Source organism: Cherax quadricarinatus, chromosome 20 (assembly GCF_038502225.1).
Source record: "Cherax quadricarinatus isolate ZL_2023a chromosome 20, ASM3850222v1, whole genome shotgun sequence".
In the NCBI taxonomy this organism is placed as follows: domain Eukaryota; kingdom Metazoa; phylum Arthropoda; class Malacostraca; order Decapoda; family Parastacidae; genus Cherax; species Cherax quadricarinatus.
In genome coordinates this window covers 48,305,435-48,309,754 of record NC_091311.1, presented here as the reverse complement: position 1 = coordinate 48,309,754, position 4,320 = coordinate 48,305,435, and the positions used below count along the sequence as shown (strand labels likewise).

Here is a 4,320-nt window from a genome sequence, read left to right as displayed (position 1 = left end):
ACGAGAAAATGCTAAACTCATAAGGGTCCTACATTGCCTGGGAATGGGAGGTAATCAGGATTGATCCAAGGAAGAGGAGGGTGGCTTCAATTCATCGGATCAAGAGCCCCTCGGCAGCATGAATTCAGCAAGCAGCCTTGAAGGGACAAGGACAGTAGTAATCAGAGTCGCAGTACATTATTATTATAATCAAGGGGGAAGCGCTAAACCCGGAGGATTATACAGCGCCTGGGGGGGGGGATGTGGAAGGCATTCAGGCTTAATTCGGGGAACTGGAGCACAGATCCAATTCCCTAAATCAAGAGCCCCTCACCAACATCAAGGAACCTTCCTTGAGGGGAGTCGCAGTACAACCCAGATATGTACAGCCTTCCCTGCTCTCCTCTCTCTCGTTCGAATCCTCTCATTATTGCACAACACATTCCATTATCATTGGTGCTATCAATTAAATTCTTGTAAAAATTAATATGGTTGAAGTGTGTTTCTTGCATTCACATACCACAGGTGAACAAATAAGTAATTCAAGAGCATTTTGATAATTTGGTTCGTAAAAAATGTTTGTTTACTTTACATTGTGAATGGGTTGAGACAATAATATTTAGTCATGACTGAGGAAGATGCTGAGTGACCAGGTTTTGGCTCCACACCTGACACTGGCGATGCCACTCCTTCTCTCACGGGTATTAACCAACACCAAATTAGAAGGCTTACTTATGGAGATTAAAACAAACATTATATCTAAACACTGAGTATTAACACGTGAACAAATCACTGAGATGGCAACATTACTTCAGGTTGGCTAGCTAGTCATATAACAACGAGTTTTTAACATTAATCATTATGTACTTCTTCCCAAACATACAACGAAACACCGAAACAATGCCTCTAGTTTTGTACAAGATGAGTGGATTCAACAGACATTATCAAGGAAACCGACTAAAAATATATATCAGTAAAGAAAGAGGTGAGGTTGGTGTTGGCTGAGTTGACATAAGGTACCCAGTGACTGGGCGAGGCACTAGACAAGTTTCCCAGTGTTCAACAAGGGTGCCTCCTCTGTATATCTCGTCTCAGGTAAGTTTGTGATGGTATTAAGTTTTGTCATTAAGTTTGAATTGCTTATTCTTTGCTATTATAGTTTACTCTGTATTTTCGGTATGTTTAGGGGCTCTACGGAGGGAAATATATGTTAGAAAGTATACTTGGTGGGGAGTGAGGGAAGTAGCATCAGGAGAGAGAATGTTTGTGTTCGTCAGGTATGTTATTGTTTAGTTGTTATCTTATTTCATTCACACACTCTGCCCTCACACTCACATCCTCACTCACACACTACCCACAACTTCACATTTACTCACTCACACCCTGATCTTATTCTCACACTCGCCTTGCCCTCTCACGCACCCTCTCATATACACCCTGCCTCTAACACATAATTTTACACTCACACCCTCACTATCCCATCCTGCTTTCTCACACACCTTCACACTCACACTGCTCTCATTCACATCCTGCCCTTCTGACACCCTCACACTCTTACACACACTCACACCCTTACTCCATCACATGCTTACACTAAAAAACACTACAATGAACACAAAACAAGTAATAAGAATAGTCCGCAACCGTCAAGAATACTCAAGGTAACATTCCTAACATTCTTGATGTAACTCCCAGTAATGTAACATTCCTGATGTCTCCCACTAATGTAACATTCCTGATGTAACTCCCAGTAAAGTAACATTCCTGACGTCTCCCACTAATGTAACATTCATGATGTAACTCCCAGTAACGTAACATTCCTGATGTAACTCCCAGTAACGTAACATTCCTGATGTAACTCCCAGTAACGTAACATTCCTGATGTCTCCCACTAATGTAACATTCATGATGTAACTCCCAGTAAAGTAACATTCCTGATGTCTCCCACTAATGTAACATTCCTGATGTAACTCCCAGTAACGTAACAATTCTTATGTAACTCCCAGTAACGTAACATTCCTGATGCAACTCCCAGTAAAGTAACATTCCTGATGTAACTCCCAGTAAAGTAACATTCCTGATCTCTCCCACTAATGTAACATTCCTGATGTAACTCCCAGTAACGTAACAATTCTTATGTAACTCCCAGTAACGTAACATTCTTGATGTAACTCCCAGTAAAGTAACATTCCTGATGCAACTCCCAGTAAAGTAACATTTCTGATGTAACTCCCATTAACGTAACATCCTTATGTAACTCCAGTAACGTAACATTCCTGATGTAACTCCCAGTAACGCAACATTCCTGATGTAACTCCCACTAACGTAACATTCGTGATGTAACTCCCAGTTACGTAACATTCCTGATGTAACTCCCATTAACGTAACATCCTTATGTAACTCCCAGTAACGTAACATTCCTGATGTAACTCCCACTAACGTGACATTCCTGATGTAACTCCCACTAACGTAACATTCCTGATGTAACTCCCACTAACGTAACATTACTGATGTAACTCCAAGTAACGTAACATTCCTGATGTAACGCCCACTAACGTAACATTACTGATGTAACTCCAAGTAACGTAACATTCCTGATGTAACTCCCACTAACGTAACATCACTGATGTAACTTCAAGTAACGTAACATTCCTGATGTAACTCCCACTAACGTAACATTACTGATGTAACTCCAAGTAACGTAATATTCCTAATGTAACTCCAAGTAACGTAACATTCCTGATGTAACGCCCACTAAAGTAACATCACTGATGTAACTCGCACTAGCGTAAGGTTACAGCAGCGACCGCCGAGACAGTCCTGGTTCATGCTAGGTTTTGGATCCAACACTCAAGGAAGTCTTCCGGAACCGGTTCCTGGACGTCAGTGACAGGAGTCGGCGCTTTCCACAGACAGGAAGGTGAAACAGCAAGCAGGAGGCATCCAGGTCTTGTTGCTGCAGTGCTGTCACAAGCCAAGTGTCCGGATCACTGTTGTTGCAGTGCTGTCACAAGCCAAGTGTCCGGGTCACTGTTGTTGCAGTGCTGTCACAAGCCAAGTGTCCGGGTCACTGTTGTTGCAGTGCTGTCACAAGCCAAGTGTCCGGGTCACTGTTGTTGCAGTGCTGTCACAAGCCAAGTGTCCGGGTCACTGTTGTTGCAGTGCTGTCACAAGCCAAGTGTCCGGGTCACTGTTGTTGCAGTGCTGTCACAAGCCAAGTGTCCGGGTCACTGTTGTTGCAGTGCTGTCACAAGCCAGGTGTCTGGGTCACTGTCGCTGCAGTGTTGTCACAAGCCAGGTGTTCAGATCACTGTTGCTGCAGTGCTGTCACGAACCAGGAGTCCGGGTCACTGTTGCTGCAGTGCTGTCACAAGCCAAGTGTCCGGGTCACTGTTGTTGCTGTGCTGTCACAAGCCAGGTGTTCAGATCACTGTTGCTGCAGTACTGTTACAAGCCAGGTGTCTGGGTCACTGTCGCTGCAGTGCTGTCACAAGCCAGGTGTCTAGGCCACTGTTGCTGCAGTGCTGTCACAAGCCAAGTGTCCGGGTCACTGTTGTTGCTGTGCTGTCACAAGCCAGGTGTTCAGATCACTGTTGCTGCAGTGCTGTCACAAGCTAGGTGTCCGGATCACTGTTGCCACAAACCAGTTTATGGATGATGATACACTTTTCTTTAACAACTTCCAGCTCAATCTAATTCTCTTCTGCCATCTTCAGGATGGCAGCCACAACGGTCAACTACCATGCTGCTGCAGCATTATACTGTTAGATGAAGAAGGCAGCAGGGCCAGCAGACGTACGGCAAATGTTTCACTGCTCAGAATATTTATTTGTGAAACATATCGCCACCAGTGGCTTCTACAGTCCATCACTCTTTCTTCAGTAGGTGAAGACACCACTTGTGGCCAAACGTTTCTTTGATAAACGTCTTCGTTGGTGGATACATGCAGTTTTACCTACAACTGTGCCACTTCCACCGGTGTAAGGAGATTTTCCAATGCGTTATTTACCGGCCGGAAATTGAATCCTGGTTCTTTCGTTTGTAGTTAGGGAGCTCTACCCTAAATTGCAGTTCACTTTGATACGACACTCGCTCAGAAAACATTAGAATTTCATAGCCTACCGTAGATTGTATTTTTTCCTGGTTTGTTGACAATACCTGCAGGAAGATATTGTATGTGTTCCATTTATTATTAAACAATTAATGTTCTGATTTAAAAAGTGAACACGTTCTGTGTGATGTTTTGGCTTCAGGAAATTTATCAAGAGAACGATAAGTTAAGAGAAATAGAAATTACAATCAATGTTGATGTTTCGTGATTCTGAGACCAGCGCTCACTCA

The 4,320-nt window shown here is 43.5% G+C and overlaps 1 protein-coding gene across 3 annotated transcripts in view; it reads left to right on the top strand.

Annotated features, from left to right (window-relative positions):
- Nucleotides 1–917: 917 nt before the first annotated feature.
- LOC128701083 (single insulin-like growth factor-binding domain protein-2) overlaps nucleotides 918–4,320 on the top strand; it is a 28,845-nt gene continuing 25,442 nt past the window's right edge. For all 3 annotated transcript variants that reach the window (XR_008408856.2, XM_053794642.2, XM_053794628.2), the window contains exon 1: nucleotides 918–1,074. The gene's annotated coding sequence lies outside the window, so the exon portion shown is untranslated. The remainder of the gene's footprint in view (nucleotides 1,075–4,320) is intronic.